This window comes from Scyliorhinus canicula, chromosome 9, assembly GCF_902713615.1.
Source record: "Scyliorhinus canicula chromosome 9, sScyCan1.1, whole genome shotgun sequence".
Taxonomy (NCBI): domain Eukaryota; kingdom Metazoa; phylum Chordata; class Chondrichthyes; order Carcharhiniformes; family Scyliorhinidae; genus Scyliorhinus; species Scyliorhinus canicula.
Genome location: NC_052154.1, coordinates 183166582 through 183186915, shown reverse-complemented (window position 1 = coordinate 183186915; position 20334 = coordinate 183166582). Strand labels below are relative to the sequence as shown.

The following is a 20334-nucleotide window of genomic DNA, read 5'->3' as shown; positions in this document are numbered from 1 at the left end:
TACCCACCCACCTTCCCCCACCTCAGCTGGAAAGTTGGGGGTGGGGGATGCGGAATCCCTGCGAAGAAGAACATTGGCTGCCCTGTCGCCATTAAATGGCTGGATTTAATTGACACACACCCTGCTCTCCTCCACCTCCTCCCCACCCCAACCTTATAAACCCAGGGGCATGGAAAGTTACATCTGGTCACAAAATTCACACTCCAAATTGTTGAAAAAAGACTCCAAAGCACCAACCCTTTCATTCAAATATTATCTTAAAACAGCATTGCTCAACATGGTAATAATGTGGTAGATAATTCAAATGTGGCGCCTAAAATAGTACATATCAAAAATGTTGGTATGATATTCAATATGACGTTATTTTTCATGGGTGCACATTGTGCGTTGTACACATTCAATTATAGTTCAAAGGAAACACATAAATGAATGATACATGCACCACACTAGTCAAGCGCAATGATATGGCATTTGTCAGTGCTAAATCATACCTCAAAACAGGATGCGTCTTTGTTGTTAAGAACTTTTAACATACTCCAAGTCCCACTTACCTGGAAGGCTAAAGGTAGAGAGAGGTTGGAAGTTTTGCTTCAACGATTACCTTTGTGGCTTCACAGCACCAGCATCCCAGGTTCGATTCCCTGCTGGGTCACTGCCTGTGCTGAGTCTGCACGTTCTCCCCGTGTCTGCGTGAGTTTCCTCTGGGTGCTCCGGTTTCCTCCCACAGTCCAAAGACGTGCAGGTTAGGTGGATTGGCCATGCTAAATTGCCCTTGGTGTCCAAAAAAAGTTAGGAGGGATTATTGGGTTATGGGGATCGGGTGGAAGGAAGGGCTTAATTGGGTCGGTGCAGACTCGATGGGCCGAATGGCCTACTTCTGCTCTGTATGTTCTATGTTTTATTACTCTGGCTGTTCAGGTACACTGAGGGAGAATTCAGAATGTCCAAATTACCTAACAGCACGTCTTTCAAGACTTGTGGGAGGAAACCGGAGCACCCGGAGGAAACCCACACAGACACTGGGAGAATGTGCAGACTCCGCACAGACAGTGACCCAAGCCAGGAATCGAACCTGGGACCCTGGTGCTGTGAAGCCACAGTGCTAGCCACAAGGCTGTTAATATATTTTGCAAGGGGAGGCGGCGGCATAGTGGTATTATCACTAAACAGTAATCCAGTGACCCAGGGTCATGTTCTGGAGTCCCAGGTTCGAGTCCCACCATGGCAGATGGCGAAATTTGAATTCAATCAAAATCTAGAACTAAAAGTCAAACAATGACCATGAAACCATTGCCGATTGTCGTAAAAACCCATCTGGTCAACTAATGTCCTTTAGGGAAGGAAATCTGCTGTCCTTACCTGGTCTGGCCTACATGTGACTCCAGCCCACACAGCGATGTGGTTGACTCTTAACTGTCCCCCACTGAAATAGCCCAGCAAGTCACTCAGTTCAAGGGCAATTAGGGATGGGCAACAAATGCTGGCCCAGCCCAGCGACGCCCACATCCCAAGAACAAATTTTTTAAGAAGCCGAATAACCTTGGAAAGGGCATTTGTGCCCACAAAACAAGTTTGCCATTCTGCCCTTGGATATATATACACATCGAGGTCTTGGAAGGTACGATGTTACCACCATAATAAGTGAGTGCAGCAAACAGTAATTGTGAATTTGTTTCCTCCCCAAGTAACGTAGGTTTATTCTTAAAAGATCTGAAGAATTACTGATGAAACTTTAACCAGATTATCCAACAAAAATGTTAAAGTTACAACATTACTGATGTAATCCCACTTGAGTGTGTGAGGCAGAAAAATGTGAATACTGAAACTGAGACAGGTAAATATTATGGACATCTCAAATGTTTATTTATTATTTTCCAGCTTCAAAAGAGCCTCACTTAAGATCAGCTTGAAATACCATACTTTTGGAATGTACTGTGTTTTAACCCAATAAGGTCAAAGTAACATATGTATAGTTCTAATATCCTAAAACAGATATGCATTACCCAGTTTCAATTCCTTCTATTATAGAAATTGGATACTATAGAAAATGTTCCCCACAGGGCACCACACTCACTACAGCTAGATACTGAATTGAGTGGACTGAGTTTTGGTTTCACATGTCCTGATTTGAACTGTGACAGTGCCCTTTTAGAAATTAGCTTGAAACTGAGTAGAGTTTGTCTCTGTAAAAATCTGTTATAAATAAATGGATTAATTCCCATTTAAGTATTATACAGACAGAATGAGTTGCAACTTGCTGTCTCATGGGTGGGAGTAGCATTTACATGGACTGGAATTTTGAGCACAGTAAGAAGTCTTACAACACCAGGTTAAAGTCCAACAGGTTTGTTTCAAATCACTAGCTTTCGGAGCACTGCTCCTTCCTCAGGAGAATGAAGAGGTATGTTCCAGAAACATCGATATAGACCAGGGGTGGGCAAACTTTTCCGTGCAAGGGCTACATTCAGAAATTCACAATTCACAAAGGGCCGCATAGTATATTAAGTAAAATAATTACTTCACCCGGTTATGATTCTGGGCGCCTCATAGAACAGTACAGCACAGAACAGGCCCTTCGGCCCTCGACGTTGTGCCGTGCAATGATCACCCTACTCAAGTCAACGTATCCACCCTATACCAGTAAGTAACCCAACAGCCCCCCCCCCCCCCCCCCCCCATTAACCTTAAAAAAAATTTTTTTTTTTTTTTTTAAATTTTTTTTTAATGACTTGGTGGGCCGCAGAAATACCTTTGGCGGGCCGTATGTGGCCCGCGGGCCGTAGTTTGCCCACCCCTGATATAGACAAATTCAAAAATGCAAGACAATGTTTAGACTGCGAGCATTTGCAGGTAATTGAGTCTTTACAGATCCAGAGATAGGGGTAACCCCAGGTTAAAGAGGTGTGAATTGTCTCAAGCCAGGACAGTTGGTAGGATTTCGCATGAATGTAATGCAACATGAATCCCAGGTCCCGGTTGAGGCCGCACTCATGTGTGCGGAACTTGGCTATAAGTTTCTGCTCGGCGATTCTGTGTTGTCGTGCGTCCTGACGGCCGCCTTAGAGAATGCTTACCGGGAGATCAGAGGCTGAATGCCCTTGAATGCAGTTGACTGAATACCCAGTTCCCCGACTGGAAGTGTTCTCCAAGACGGCCTTCAGGACGCGCGATAACGCAGAATCGCCGAGCAGAAACTTATAGCCAAGTTCCGCACACATGAGTACGGCCTCAACCGGGACCTGGGATTCATGTCACATTACATTCATCCCCCACCATCTAGCTTGGGCTTGCGAAATCCTACCAACTGTCCTGGCTTGAGACAATTCACACCTCTTTAACCTGGGGTTACCCCCTATCTCTGGATCTGTAAAGATTCAATTACCTGCAAAGGCTCGCATTCTAAGCATCGTCTGGCATCTTTGAATTTGTCTATATAAATGTTTCTGGAACATACCTCTTCATTCACCTGAGGAAGGAGCAGTGCTCCGAAAGCTAGTGTTTGAAACAAACCTGTTGGACTTTAACCTGGTGTTGTGAGACTTCTTACTGTGCTCACCCCAGTCCAACGCCGGCATCTCCACATCATGGAATTTTGAGTACTGTTAAACATGTTTCGAATATAGGTAGACTCCTTTCCCACTAATACGATGCTGCCGTCAGTACAAACCAAAGATGTTCTGCCTATCACACAATTGAGGAAGTTTGTAGTTGACATAATACAGACCCCACTCAACTGCTGCCCAAACTTGCAAAAGTCCAAAACAAAACGGTTGCTTTTAGATGTAACTCTACGATTGGGGAGCACTGGCTAAACAAGCCTGAGAGCTCTAATAGTTACAGCCAATAGCTACAACCAATTTAAATCAAGCTCATAATATGGCTCATTTATGCTTGCCAGAAGCAGCGTACATTCATACACTGGGACCCATCCTTTGCAAACAGGGAGGATGCAGCCCATAAAGATGAACATTCTCCCGAGATTTTTATTTTTTTTCCGGTCCCTTCCGACATTCCTTCCAAAGGTGTTCTTTAGGAGGGTGGATAAACTAATCTCGGAATTTGTGTGGGCAGGCAAGACGCCCAGGATTCAAAGGATTTTTTTTCAGAGAGGATGGGGGGTGGGGGGCCGGTGCTCCCAAACCTGCTACATTATTATTGGGCGGCAAATGTGGAATAGGTGCGAGGGTGGTGGGGGGAGAGGGGGTTGGAATGGGTAATGGTGGAAGAGGCCTCCTTTGTGGGGGGGTGCTTAAGGGCCGTGGCGACGGCCCCCCTCCTGTTCTCCCCGGGTTGGCATAGCAACAGTCCCGTCGTGGTGTCGTCCCTGCAGGTATGGAACCAGCTGAGGTGGCACTTTGGAGTGGGGTCTGACGGCATTGGACCCAATATGCAGGAATCATAGGTTCATTCCAGCAAGGTTAGACACGATGTACAGGAGTTGGCATAGGGAAGGGGTAGAGCGGGTAAGGGATCTGTTCGTAGAAGGGAGGTTCGCGAGGCTGGAAGAGTTGCAGGAGAAGTTTCAGCTGGTATGGGGGGAGTGTTTAGGCACATACAGGTCGGGACCTTGTGCTTAAGGAGCTCCCTTTGTTCCCTCAGAGGTCAAAGTATACTCCACTGGATAGACTGTTAACCCAAGATGAGCTGACGGAAGGGAAGATTGCGGATATTTATGGGTGATTGTTGGAAAGGGGAAAGGCGCCAGAGAAGGAGATAAGACGGAAATGGGAGGAGGAGCTGGGAATAGAGCTTGGTGGGGGGAGGTCTGGAGTGACATTATGCACCGGGTAAATTCAACATCATCCTGTGCCAGGGTGAGCCTGATCTAGTTTAAGGTGGCGCTCAGTGCCCACATGACTCGGGCTCACATGTGGGTTCTCCACTGAAGTTGAGGACAAATGTGAGAGGTGCGCAAGGGGGCCTGGGAATCACATCCATATGTTCGGGTCTTACCCAAAGTCAGGGGGATTCTGGACATTGATTTTCGAGATACTGCCGGTGATTGTGGGGGTGAAGATGTCCATTGTTACCGATCTGAGTTGTGGAGGCCCAGAGGAGAGGGGAGCCGATGTCGTGGCCTTCACCATTCTGATTGCCCGGTGGTGAATCCTACTTGGATGGAGGTCAGCGGCATCGGCAAGGGTGTCAGCGTGGTTGGGGGATATGGCGGAGTTCTTACAATTGGAGATTAAGTTCACTCTTAGTGTGTGGTGATCTACCACTGTATATATGTGTATGCTTGCATTAGGGGATGTACGACAGTACCTGTATTACAGGTATTCCGGTAAGCCCCTGCCGGCTCCGCCCACAGGAAGCAGTATAAATATTCATAAGTTTCCCTGACATGCCATTCTACAGCTGCAGCTGAAGGAATAGCATCTCACTGTAATAAAGCCTCTCTTGTACCGATTCGAGTCTTTGTGTGCAATTGTTAGCGCCACAGAGTGTCAGATGAAAGATTTTATGTCAGATGCAAGCTGTTTTTGTCTCAATTCAAGGATTTGCTTGTCGCCAGCGGATGGATGGGGTGGGGGTTGTTGCGGGGGGGGGGGGGGGAGGTGGGGGGGATGCTGTGTCAGTTATGCAGAGAAAAGGGGGAAAATGACAAACTGTTTGTAATTTGGTTGAATCTTTCGATTGTGTGATTTGTTGACTGTTGGGAATAAATTATATAGTTTTTAAATGGAGGAGGGGCTGTTGTGGAGGGGGATGGGGAGGGCAGGGGCAGGATTAAAGTAAAAATAAAATTCAGCCATGGTTCTCATTCCAGGTCACTGTTTAGCAATCACTCTGGGTGAAGCAGCTACGTGGCTGCGAGCTGATGGCAAGGTATGATCAGTTTGCCAACACTTACTGCCCAAGTTCATACATGCACAGTGGTCGCTGGAATGAGACACTGACAATAATAATAATCTTTATTAGTGTCACAAGTAGGCTTACATTAACACTGCAATGAAGTTACTGTGAAAAGCCCCTAGTCGCCATATTCCGGCGCCTGTTCGGGTACACAGAGGGAGAATTCAGAATGTCCAATTCACCTAACAAGCACGTCTTTCGGGACTTGTGGGAGGAAACCGGAGCAGCCGGAGGAAACCCACGCAGACACGGGGAGAACGTGCAGACTCCGCACAGACAGAGACCTAAGCCGGGAATCGAACCTGGGACCCTGGCGCTGTGAAGCAACAGTGCTAACCACTGTGCTGCCGTGCCGCCCAAGTCGCAACCAGCAGTTAGTTACACCTCAACTTGCATCGAGCGTCTTCAGCAGATGAGGGGGTTAAGGTGTGAATAAAGGAGTAAAAAATAATAGAACGTAGAACACAGGGGAATAAAAATCACAAACCTCTCCGTTTTCAGAGATTTGATCGCGGGGTGCCTGAATTCCGCCCAGAAGGGAACCTTGCAGGACCCAGCGTTGCGTGTGGCGAGTTTGCAGTTGGTCTGTATGGAAATGCATCGTGCCATCCTGGCTACAGCTGAATTAAAACTGCTGTTAGCCAGACTGGGGTCAGTACAGGTTTCCTAGGCTCACAACTGACAGCAATTTGAGATTCGGTTTCACAACAACCAAAATTTAATGATCAGTTGAATTCTCTTTCCAGCATTTATTAAAACAATACAAATTGAAATGTAACAAAGTTTATTTAAATGTTTAAATCGGCAATTCTTGTTGAGTTCAGTTAAATCATAAGTCATCGCACACTTACACTGTTTAATTAATTAGAATACATATTCTATTCAAAAGAACAGTTGACAAGTTACCTGATCGAGTTGTGGTGCCATCATGTACAGAGGGTTGTGTATTAAGAACATAAGAATATTGGAACGAGGAGCAGGGGTAGGCCATCTGGCCCTTCGAGCCTGCTCCGCCATTCAATGAGATCATGGCTGTGGACTCAGCTCCATTTTCCCGCCCGAACACCATAACCCTTTATTCTTCAAAAAACTATCCATCTTTATCTTGAAAACATTTAATGAAGGAGCCTCAACTACTTCACTGGGCAGGGAATTCCATAGACTCACAACCCTTTGGGTGAAGAAGTTCCTCCTAAACTCAGTCCTAAATCTACTTCCCCTTATTTTGAGGCTATGCCCCCTAGTTCTGCTTTCACCCGCCAGTGGAAACAACCTGCCCACATCTATCCTATCTATTCCCTTCATAATTTTATATGTTTATATAAGAACCCCCTCCCCCGCATCCTTCTAAATTCCAATGTGCACAGTGCCAGTCTACTCAACCTCTCCTCGTAATCCAACCCCTTCAGCTCTGGGATTATTCTGTTACTGATGGGGGCAGAGAATGCTCTTTGATAGGTTGCTGGTTATAGTCAGAAAGAAGTCGAGGATTTCTAAATAAAATGGCTGAAGCAAATTCGGAAAGTCCTTCGCCACGTTGATCTAGAATCATGGAATCCCTACCGTGCAGAAGGAGGCCATTCAGCCCACACTCATACGCACACATACATACCACTCACACATACAAGGAAAACTAAAAGCATATACAGTCTGTAGTCTGGTGATATGGCTGGCTTCAGGCTGAATTCAATGGTCTTGCTACTTCCGATTTAAAGAGGTAGATAACTGAGTTGGTTGTTCTTCAGGAGATGGTAGTGCTGCGGTGGATTCAGCAGGGTTTCCCTGGATGATCAGTAATTGGGGCTCAAAGATTACCAGGTGGATTGGAGAAGAAAGGAGGCGAGAGGGACCCCACTTAGGTATTTTGTATTTGTATCTGTTTATTACAGTGATAATAACAATCTTTATTGCCACAAGTGGGCTTATATTAACACTGCAATGAAGTTACAGTGAAAAGAGGTACAGTGAAAAGTATTTTTCTGCGAGCAGCTCAAACAGATCATTTAGTACATGAAAAGAAAAGAAAATACATAAAAGGGCAACACAAGGCCCACAATGTAAGTACTTAGACACCAGCGTTGGGTGAAGCGTACAGGAGTATGCATATAGGGCAACACAAGTGGATAGCACTGTGGCTTCACAGCGCCAGGGTCCCAGGTTCGATTCCCCGCTGGGTCAATGTCTGTGCAGAGTCTGCACGTTCTCCCCGTGTCTGCAGGGGTTTCCTCCGGGTGCTCCGGTTTCCTCCCACAGTCGAAAGATGTGCAGGTTGGGTCGATTGGCCATGATAAATTGCCCTTAGTGACCAAAAACGTTAGGAGAGGTTATTGGGTTACGGGGCTAGGGTGGAAGTGAGGGTTTAGGTGGGTCGGTGCAGAGTCAAGGGGCTGAATGGCCTCCTTCTGCACGGTATGTTCTATGTATTTCTATGAGTGTTGCATTAATCAGTCCATAAGAGGGTCGTTTAGGAGTCTGGTGACAGTGGGGCAGAAGCTGTTTTTGAATCTGTTTGTGCGTGTTCTCAGACTTTTGTATCTCCCGCCCGATGGAAGAAGTTGGAAGAGTGAGTAAGCTGGGTGGGAGGGGATCTTTGATTATGCTGCCCGCTTTCCCCAGGCAGGGGAGATGTAGATAGAGTCAATGAATGGGAGGCAGGTTCCTGTGATGGACTGGGCTGTGTTCACAACTCTCTGAAGTTTCTTGCGTGTTGGGCCGAGCAGTTGCCATACCAGGCTGTGATGCAGCCCGATAAGATGCTTTCTATGGTACATCTGTTAAAGTTGGTCAGAGTCAGTGTTGACATGCCAAATTTCCTTAGATTCCTGAGGAAGTATAGGCGCTGTTGTGCTTTCTTGGTGGTAGCGTCGATGTGGGTGGACCAGGACAGATTTTTGGTGATGTGCACCCCTCAGAATTTGAAGCTGCTGACCATCTCCACCTCAGCCCCGTTGATGCTGACAGGGGTGTGTACAGTACTTTGCTTCCTGAAGTCAATGACCGGCTCTTTAGTTTTGCTGGCATTGAGGGAGAGATTGTTGTCATTGCACCACTCCACTAGGTTCATTCGGTCCACTCGGTCTTTTCCCTGCTTGCCCTCAGTTCTCTTGAGAAAGTGTGCTTAAAACAGACAACCGATTGGCTTGTCAAGTGACTTTCCTTCTCCAGTTGTCAGGGGATGCAAAATAAGACATTGTTCATGTGTCCCAAAAGTGACTTCATTAGCTCATGTCTGGAAGCCACATCGGCCATGGCCCAACCATCCAATGGATTAGTCTTAATGGCCCACGTCCAACAGTTGAATACCTCAAATGATCGCCATAGATGACTTGCTAATGAGGCAGCAGATGTGACTGTCCTGAAGTCATTGCCTCTGATGGGTTTTGCAGACAAACTGACTCCACTCCAATGAGTTAGAATGTGAAGTGTATAGTAATGCAGATTGGGGTTAGCCACCTTGGACTGATTTCAACTCACTTTGGTCTGTGTTTTTGAAAAGTCTGTCTTTAAAAATTAAATTCATGTTTCCAGTTGGAGGATTAAAAATCATTACTTGACAGAAAATAAATCTTCATGACAATAACAGAAATAGAAAATGCTGGGAAAAACCTCAGCGTGTCTGGCAGTATCTGTGGAGAGAGAAGCAGAATTAAATGATTTGCGTCCACATTTATTTCAGATTTCCAGCATCTGCAGTATTTTTGTTTTTTTGGATGAGTCTCCATCCACCCAAACTATGCTGTCGTTGAAATCGAACCATCTGTTGTCAATGGGCAATGGAGATGTAATTTCCAATTCAATGTGATTAACCCTTGCAGGACACAAGGCAGAATGGAGCTCAGGTCAAATTGATGTCTACAATTGCAAATGTACAACATGGAATTGATCCCATTACATATTGAGCCCCTTATCAATATCTCCAAATTTAGTGTGGGCACTGTTGCCTCACGCCGCTGAGCATCCGGGTTTGATCCCGGCCCTGGATCACTGTCATGTGGAGTTTGCACATTATCTCCCCTGTCTGCATGGGTTGCATCCCCACAACCCAAAGATGTGCGGATTAGGTGGATCGGCCATGCTAAATTGCCCCTTAATTGGAAAACTAATTGGGTGTTGGAAATTTATTTAAAAACAAATATTTCCAAATGTAGTGGTAATGAACGTTTATTTCGCAGTCTTTCATTTTAGCGAGCTCCCCTGAGCAGGTAGGACACCCACAAAAAAAAACATCTTTCATCAAAATCATCTGGTATCAGCGGCACACGGATGGAATTCTCCTTCTGTTGGGGTTCTCTATTCCCATCGGCAGTGCACTCCCCCCCCCCCCCCCCCCCCCGCCCACGGGTTTCCCGGCGACATAGGGTGGCTTCGATGGAAAATCCCACTGACAACTGGCGGAATATAGAATCCCGCCGTCAGCGAATGGCGCACCGCTGGGAAACAGGCGGCTGGGATATCGGAGAATCCAGCCCCGTATCTGCTACCTTAACCAGCAGTCTGAATGGGGAAGATGGCTCTGGTTTTTCAGCCAATTGAACATCGTGGAAAAAAAGAGTTTGGTACCAGATGAGGCCCAAACAGGCCAATTAATAAACATTTTTTTTCTTCTGTTTGTTTGTTGAAAACTTGGCTTGTGTGCGTAGCTGGAGCAGGAATGCTCCTCCAGGCTTCAAAAGGAAACTTCAGGCCTTCTCAGCCCCCGGGTTGCCCTCGCCCTGATTGTGAGGCCCCACGGAAACTCTCTCCCATGTGATGTACAGAGGATTATTCTTTGAGGCCTTGCCAGCAGCCTCTCGTTGCCAGACCATCTGCTCCCATTCCCTTGCCCTTCCTCCGTTGCCCTGGAGCTTTACCTCACAAAGCTGCCACTTCTAATAGTTTCACGCAGGGCAACCGATCGGGGTCAGGCAGACAATGGTCAGGCGTTACGTTTGCCCAAGCCCCTTCCATTGCCGAGGTCACCACTTGCCTCAAACCGCTCCCCCCCCCCCCCCCCCCCCCCCCCCCCATCCATTCAGTTTATGCACCATTAATTTTGAGTCTGTGGTGTTTTCAGTATTCCTTTTCTCTAACTTTCTCTCTCTCTCTCTGCCTATTTCAGTACAACTGCCAGACTCTAATCTCTGGTACTCCCTCCTTTGGTCTCTCTATTTGTCTTACATTCTCTCACTCGGCCTTGTTGACATTGCAGCAGGCTCTGACCCCCAGCCCTAGCTAACTGAGCGCTACAAAGTAGTTTGGCTTTCGACCTTTGACCGTTCCAGGATATGAAACTGCATGTTGCATGTTATGAATTTACCCCTCATGTCGTACACACATCCAGTATGGGTATGAGAAGAAATGCAATTATACTTTGTTTTCCTTGGGTCAGTTTGGTTTATAATTTGCTCGTTCTTCCCAACAGCTATTATTGGAATACCTCAGCTCACTTGTCCATCACTGAGAGCGGTATTACTTTGGGCAGCACCGTGTGACTTTCATTTGCTCTGGGGAACTTCAAAAGCACGTTTAAGCTCGGCATACTTGGGACAGAAAAGAAAACTTCAGCTGCCTGGGCGGACGGGCTAAAAATAGCCACAGGTAAAATGAAACTTGGGAAAATCTCCAGAAAATGTGCATTCCAGGGTTTGCATGGGGTCTCAGCGGATAGGCCTCTGCAATTCGCTGTGACTGATTAAAGGTGCCTATTTCAGTTTAGAAAATGCACAGCGGTCTACTTCAAGTGTTGTATATACAACATCTGGGGCCTCCACTCCGATTTCCTGAAGATGTCAGTCAAAGCAAACTCCCTCTGAAGCTGTGCATGGTCATGTGGGGGTAGTTCCAGCAATGGCTTTCCTCCAAAAGGAATCCCTAGAGTTTGGCTGTGATTCCATCTGTACAAGTCTGCCACACTCTTCCCCTTCAAATAGAAACACCACATAATTCAGGAAGATAGGCCGAGAAAGAATGCAAAGTTGAAATCTGATATTTCACGCTACAATTCCTTCCTCGACCACCACATCTCTTTTGCCAACAAGGAGATTGAGATGGTGCAAACTACAAGCCTCTCCGTAGCAATGATAACGTTGCTTCGTTATTAATCTATCGACCACTGCATATGATTGGTTCTGACAATTTAGTTGCTCTGAGACAGGTTGCACTCGTGCACAGAGTGCTCCACCTAATGGACAATCAAGATCGAACAAATAGCCTCCTGTTGGAACGGGCGAGTCAAGAGTTTTACTTCAGCCTTTTGATTTGAAGTGCAAAATTACATCTTCATTTTTTCAATGGGAAGCCAACCTGGATTAAAAATAGGAAATGAAAAGACCTTTTACTCCCAGTGACTTGTTTTAGTCGGTCTTGCACTGGATTTATACATAACTGACTTGGCGTCTTCCTTAATGGTGATTTAATTACGGACATGGCTGCCTTTTCTGTTGGTAGAAATGTGATCCTTTATTTTTCGCTCAGATACTTACCTTTTATTTGAGTGGCTTGCCCGACCATTACAAAGCACAGTTACGAGTCAACCATATTGCCTTGGGTCTAGAGTTAGATGTAGATCAGACCAGGAAAGGGTACGCGGATTTCCTTCCCTAAAGGGCATTAGTGAGCCAGATTGATTGATGATAGCTATCATGGTCACCATCACTGAGATTAGCTTCATATGGGCGGCACAGTGGTACAGTGGTTAGCACTGCTACCTCACAGCTCCAGGGACCCGGGTTCAATCCCAGCCTCGGGTGACTGTGTGGAGTTTGCACTTTCTCCCTGTGTCTGTGTGGGTTTCCTCCGGGTGCTCCGGTTTCCTCCCACACTCCAAAGATGTGCAGGTTAAGTGGATTGGCCACGCTAAATTGCCCCTTAGTGTCCAAAAGGTTAGGTGAGTTACGGGGATAAGGTGGAGGTGTGGACTTGGGTAGGGTGCTCTTTCCAAGGGTCGATGCAGATTCGATGGGCCGAATGGCCTCATTGTGCACTGTAAGTTCCATGTATGTAAATTCCGGACTCATCAATTGAATTTAAATTCTCCCGATTGCGGTAGTGGGATTCGAACCCGTATCCCCAGGCTATTAACCTGGTCCTTCTGGATTGCTAGCTGGGTGACATAAACATTAGGCCGTCATCTACCCCCATGTATCAATACCTGGTTATGAATCTATGTTACACGTAAGTGGGTTTTTTGCCGGTAAGTTGTGCCAGAATCTGTACTCCACTCAATGGGTTCACCACAATAACCTGTCAGCGACTTCAACCGGGTGATTCAACACAATACAAAAACAACATACTCCGGGCACGTCTGTAGCACATCACAGGGATAGTTTTGTGCGAGCAATAGAGTTTTACAGATTACGTGTTACATGTTCAACCAAGCAAAACGATAGAGGATTCATCATAAATTTCTCATCGCACTCTGAAGGTTACAATTTAATTCGAAGAACTATTGTGCCAGTGATTCAGAAAACACTAGTGTAAACATTGAAGTTACCATAAAATCCAGTGTATAGTTTACATTGCTGGGCAGGTTTATGCCCTGGAGACGTGAAGGTTTTTTTTCTCCCTGCATTATTGCGATAATTGTTCTTTCTCTTAATCACCATTTAATTGTCCGTGCAACTCTGAAACCATGGTAACCAAATGTAGTAAACTACAAACTGGCACTTACAACTGCCAAATTAGTTTAGCAGTAAAATGGATTTGAACTGTAGAGTTCACCTACGTTCGAGCAACAAGGTTTTAAAGATTGCTGTCGTTCCATCACAGTTGACCAACTGTTTTTTTTTCTTCCTTTTTTTGTTCTTCTGATATTAGTTGACCGCACTGCCCTCATCCAACACCAGCCCACTGCTGGATGTGACTGCAGTAACCGACTTCCATTCTCATCAATCTATCATAGGCAGAGGGTCAATTGAAATGGCTTCTCTTGTCGCTGTCACGCCATTGACCCCCACCCCCTCCAAGGTGCTATCCTTGGCCCCTCCTTTTTCCCATATACATGCACTCCATGGCAACACCATCTGATGTACCATCAGTTGGACTCGAGACACGGTGAAGATCCAAACTGTGGCTTTAATCAGCTAGTTGTTAGCCCGGTGGTCGACTACAGAGAAAGGCCGACCGCCGGGAACTCTGGGTACTTATACCCCGCCTCGGAGGCGAGGTCTACTTGCCTCTCGACCAATTGGTGAGCAGTCACATGACTAGTCCCAGCCAATCGGACGAGAGGCACATGACCAGCCAGAGCCAATGGGAAACCAATGCTCTGCACCAATGGCAGTGCTCACATTCATACCACCACACCATTTGAAAACGTTCACATTGATAACACCCAGCTCAACCTCACCGCCGCCACCACTCTCGACCAACGGACAGTCTCCAAATGATCAAACTGCTTGTCCAACTTGTAGTACTGGATAAGGAGAAGATTCCTCCAATGAAATATTGGGAAGGACAAAGCCATTGGCTGGGATTTTATGCCCCCCCCCCCCTTCCTCCATGTCAATAGGTTTGATAAGTTCATAAGATTGAATGAGACCATTTGGTCCATCGAGTCTGCTCCGCCATTCAATCATGGCTGATCACATCCTGGCCTTAACTCCACCGTCCTGCCTGTTCTCCATAACCCTTCAACCCATTACCAATTGAAAATCTGTCTAACTCCTCCTTAAGTTTACTCACTGTCCCAGCATCCACCACACTCTGGGGTAGCGAATTCCACAGATTCACAACCCTTTGGGAGAAGTAGTTTTTCCTCAAATCTGTTTTCAATTTGCTACCTCTTATGCTAAGACTATGACACCACGGTCTAGAATGCCCCACAAGAGGAAGCATCCACTCCACTTCTACTTTATCCATATCTTTTATCATCTTGTATACTTCAATTAGATCTCCCCTCATTCTTTTGAACTATAGAGAGCATAGGCCTAAACTGTTCAATCTTTCTTCATATGACCTCTCACCTCTGAAATGAATCTAGTGAACCTCCTTTGAACTGCCTCCAATGACACTACATCTTTCCTTATATAAGGGGACTAAATCTGTGCACAATACTCCAGGTGTGGTCTCACCAATGCCTTGTGTAGTGCCAAGGGGCCCAGGTGGCAGCAGGGTACCAGTGCTAAACTGCGTCAGGCACGGGCGTTAGTTCTAGGGCTCGGGAGCATCGGGTGCCTAACTGTTCACTTAAATACAGAATTTTGGATATCGCCAGTGAGGGAAGGATCCAGATCAGAATTAGATCTCGCGAGGCATTCTGGGTATTACCAATGGCGCAAAAAACTTCTCACGAGGTTTAACCGCCTCACCACGCCACTGAGTTGGGCACAACGAGGTTGTTTGATCGCGCCCTGTGACTCTATGTCTCGCGAGATTTGCGATGGTCAGAACATCTCGCGAGATCTCATGAGGCGTATAATCTGAACATGGCCCTCGCTGAGCGAGATCCAGATATGTCGGCGCACCTGGGAGATCTCCATTTACACTGGTCCACACAAATGTGAACCAGGCATGATGGCATCAGGCCATTGGAGACCGCTGGGTGGACGGGGACAAGGAAGGGTAGCACCCTGACCCCCCCCCCCTCTGGCATCCAGGCACCTTGGCAGTGCCAGGCTGGCACCTTGACACTGCCAACCTGGCTCTACCAATATGTCCAGGTAGCCCAGCCAGGCTGGCAGGGGCACTGCCAGGGTGCCTGTGTACAATGCCCAGGTGCCAATGTGGCGCTGCCAAGGGTATGGGCCTGTGATGGGGCCATGCCCATGAAAGTGGGAGGTTTATGAAAGTCCGGGGTGGTGAAGGACAGGTATGAATGGCCTTATAAAGGTTGGGGGGCTGAAGGGTGGGAGTCCTGAAAGGGGGAGCCGAAAGGGGGAGGGGGTAGGCCTGAAAAGCGGTGAGGAGGGGTGCTCTGTAATGGGGTATCCTCACTGGGGGCCGGGGGGTGGGTAATGCCCACGTGGGTGTAGGGTGACATTTCCTGTGGTTGTGGGGCCATTAGAGATTGGAGCGCATTTTCAAAATAGCGGCCCAATCTGGAGGAGCCAGTCTCATCAGTGTTGAAAACATTTCTAAGTGTGAGCTAGACCAGGAAAAACTCCTCAAGGCCCAAAAAAATGAGTAAGTGTGGGTAAATTCCGGCATGGGTCTCGTCCAATAAGCCAGCTGGAAACACCCCATCAAACTCACCCAAAATGACTCTTTTATTTTGGTTAAATCGCGTCCTCTGGCTTTATAACTTTATTAAATATGCCACATATATCCAAGTTGTAGTTATTAAACAGACTTGTGTTTTTATTTTTATATCTGCAAGTCTCGCACTGGGGGCACATCCCTCTTCATAGAGCATGCAGGGCCAAAGGGTGGCGGATGAGAAGGCCAACAGCAATGAACCAGAAAGAGCAGAGAAGAAGGAACAAGTCAATAGCAGAGAAATGGGAAGTGTATTCAGAGACACAGAGCTGGAGGGCATTCCAAAGATAGGAAGAAGCCAAGCCATGGATTTTCTTAAGCGGATGAGGATTTTACAATGAATCTATTTAGCTAGAGGAAGCCAGTGGAAATTGGCAAGGACCGAATGATGGGAATACATCAGAGGATGTCAGCTTTAGCATTCAGGATGGGAGGGGCATGGAAGCCAGCAAGAACTGAGTTCAGAAACTCAAGCCTTGAGTTGATAAAGACACAAGGACTTCCTGGACCAGGAAAGGAATGTTGGGATGACTACTCCCGCATCCCAGAGGGAAGAGTTCACAGGCTCCGAATTTCATGGGGACAGCCTGGGAATTGGTTGGAGGGTAGCTGTGGTTGACATTTAGCAGCCACGGAGATAGGTTTGAAGGAGAAATTGCAACAGTACAGACCAGATTGTAACTGACCGTTACAGCTGTGGCTGCCATCTTACCGACTCAAATGTTGTAGCAATTATGGTGTAGGAAAGGCAGAGGGCTGGGCCCTGGGGCAAGGCTCCCCTCATTTCACTAATGCAGACTTGCAGGGGCTCCTTTGGACAGTGAAGGAGCAGAGGGAGGTCTTCCATATGGAGGGTGGGAGGCAAAGGTTGTCATCCCAAACCAAATAGACCTGGATAACGGTGAGCAGACAAAACCGGTTCCTCAGGAAATAAACCTCGTGCCAGAAAAGGCTCAATGAACCTCTTTGCTCTGGCAAGGTGAGGGCAATGTTAGTTCCTGCTGCCAGGTATCCAGGTATGTAACCTCCAACAATCACAACAGTCGAGACGTCAGAGGGTGCATAGTGCTTCTCAAACATGGGAGGAATGTTTGTCCAGGGGACTTACTGATTACTGACTGAGGTTTAGAGCCATAACCCAGAAGTGCTTTTGTTGGATCTTGAGGACCTACCAGCACTGAGATGTGCTCATCTCATTGAGCCATTGCCATTGGCCATAAGGGACAGCTGCATCTTATCCATCTCGCTTTGACCCTTGCAGACGACAATAGCTCATAATGCCCGTCAAATGGCACAGACTGGAGGGGGTGTTCCAACTTACACATTGCGAACACCATTGAGGAGGGAGCAACGTTTCTTGACAGGAAGGAAATCAACGACAGTGAGGTTGGCATCCCTTTTGGAATTGAAACTGCAACATGTAGATGAAGAGGATGCAATGCATTCCACCTCACCTGACAACATGGCCATTGAGAAATGTCCACACTACAGAGCCTCCCACTTCCCAAGGTCAGGCCTCACGATCTCTCTTGTCTCTGCTGCAGGTTCCGAGGCAAGTGATGCCAGCTGGCACATCAGACCAAGCCTCTATCACACAAACACACAGAGCTGATAAACAGTCACCTTGCTGGATCCCTGCACACAGGTAGACTGGGTGGGCATTTGGTGATCGACAAATCAGAGAAGCAGTTATGGGCAATCCCCCATTTGGAGAAAGGAGGACAGACATAATCCTGCTCAGCTGGGCACAGATACAGGGCCTCAGGAGTTACTGGAAAGGAGGTTGTACCGAGTCCAACAGCAGCAGATGTGTTCCCACATGTTAGAGTTCACTGAGAGAGTGCCGAGTCAGAACCAAGAGAGCAGAGGAACCCATCCAACCTGTGGGCACCATCAGGGCTTGGGGCTTTGTACAAGTGAGCTCCTCCACTGAGAGGACAGCACGGTAGCACAGTGGCTAGCACTGTGGCTTCACAGCGCCAGGGTCCCAGGTTCGATTCCCCGCTGGGTCGCTGTCTGTGCGGAGTCTGCACGTTCTCCCCATGTCTGCGTGGAGGTCCTCCGGGGCTCCGGTTTCCTCCCACAGTCCAAAGACGTGCAGGTTAAGTGGATTGGCCATGATAAATTGCCCTTAGTGACCAAAAAGGAGGGGTTATTAGGTTACGGGGATAGGGTGGAAGTGAGGGCTTAAGTGGGTCTGTACAGACTTGATGGGCCAAATGGTCTCCTTCTGCACTGTATGTTCTATGTTCTATGAGAGAGTGGCCAACCGCACGGAGAACCATGTAATAATATCAATCTTTATTATTGTCACAAGTAGGCTTACATTAACACTGCAATGAAGTTACTGCAAAAATCCCCTAGTCGCCACACTCCGGCGCCTATTCGGGTGCACGGAGGGAGAATTCAGAATGTCCAATTCACCTAACAAGCACGTCTTTCGGGACTTGTGGGAGGAAACCGGAGCACCCGGAGGAAATCCACGCAGGCACGGGGAGAACGTGCAGACTCCGCACAGACAGTGACCCAAGACGGGAATCGAACTTGGAACCCTGGCGCTGTGAAGCAACAGTGCTAACCACTGTGCTGCCATGCCAACCATATGCAGCAAGACTTGCAGGACATACACAAGATGCATTCCACACCATTAAGCATGGAGCCGTCAGTGACACTAATGGCATCAGGATGTTCGGAGGAATGTTGATCATGTTGCACCGAAGATGGTGCCCCTCTCCCACCATCCAGTGGAAGCCAAGGCCTGAGGCAGTGACCAAGAAGTTAAGGGGTGCCACCACTCATAGGGCACCATCATTATTATCAGCTTCCTTGGTTGAGGAACCATCTGTGCAGCAGGGCCTAATAACAGTGCCTGCCTCCCGTGTTAACACTGGTACAGAACTGGCTTGGGCACAGAAGACAGAGGGTAGCAGTAGAAGGGTGCTTTTCTGAATGGAAGGCTGTGACTAGCAGCATTCCACAGGGATCAGTTCTGGGACCTTTGTTGTTCACAGTGTATATAAATGATTTGGAAGAAAATGTAGCTGGTGTGATTAGTAAATTCGCAGACGACACAAAAATTGGTGGAGTTGCGGATAATGAAGAGGATTGTTGGAGTCTTGGGCGGAGAAATGGCAGATGGAGTTTAATTTGGACAAGTGTGAGGTAATGCACTTTGAAAGGTCCAATGCATGTGGGAATTACACAATAAATGGTAGAACTCTTGTGAGTACTGACAGGCAGAGAGATCGGGGTGTGCATGTCTACCAATCTCTGAAAGTGGCAACGCATGTGGATAAGGTGGTCAAGAAGGCATACAGCATGCTGGCCTTCATCGGTCGGGGCACTGAATATAAAAATTTGCAAGTCATGTTGCATCTGTACAGGACCTTAGTTAGGCCTCATTTGGAATATTGTGTACAATTCTGTTCGCCACACTGCCAGATGTGGATGCTTTGGAGAGGGTGCAGAGGCAGTTTACTAGTAAGTTGCCTGGTATGGAGGACATTTGCTTTGTCAAGAGGTTAGACAAACTCGGTCTGTTCTCACTGGAATGACGGAGGTTGAGAGGCGACCTGATAGAAGTCTGCAAGATTATGAATGGCATTGACAGAGTGGATAGTCAGATGCTTTTTCCTAGGGTAGGAGAGTCAAGTACTAGGGGACATAGGTTTAAAGTGTGTGGGGAAAAGTTTAGAACAGATGTGCGGGGCAAGTTTTTTACACAGAGGGTGGTAAGTATATGTAACCTGTTGCCTGGAAATGAATGAAATGAAAATCGCTTATTGTCACGAGTAGGCTTCAATGAAGTTACTGTGAAAAGCCCCTAGTCGCCACATTCCGGCGCCTGTCCGGGGAGGCTGGTACGGGAATCGAACCGTGCTGCTGGCCTGCTTGGTCTGCTTTAAAAGCCAGCGATTTAGCCGAGTGAGCTAAACCAGCCCCTAGTGAGCTAAACCAGCCCCTGGTGGTGGGAGCAGGGGCATCCAGACAAACATATGAATAGGGTGGGTATGGAAGGTACGGACTCCGTAAGTGCAGACGGTTTTAGTTTAGGCAGGTACCTGGAGGGCCAAAGGGCCTGTTCTTTGTTCTTTGGTACAGCAGCCTTTAGAAGTACTCCCCAATGACATCCCTACAATGAGGATGACTGTCATGTGTTGCAGGAAATTTGGCTCATTCTTTTCCAAACTATCAGTGACTATGTACAGATTACCGTACTTGCATTAATGCAGTTGGTCGTGGTAATGTATTTCTAACTCACCATGGCTCCTGAGGCAGCACCTTCCAAACCCACGGCCACTACCA

General features: G+C 47.2%; 1 long non-coding RNA gene across 1 annotated transcript in view; it reads left to right on the top strand.

Moving 5' to 3' along the window:
• The first annotated feature begins 1700 nt into the window (after window positions 1-1700).
• LOC119971023 overlaps window positions 1701-20334 on the top strand; it is a 65934-nt gene continuing 47300 nt past the window's right edge. The window contains exons 1-2 of the long non-coding RNA XR_005461723.1: window positions 1701-1834; window positions 11258-11433. This is a non-coding gene — a long non-coding RNA (uncharacterized LOC119971023). The remainder of the gene's footprint in view (window positions 1835-11257; window positions 11434-20334) is intronic.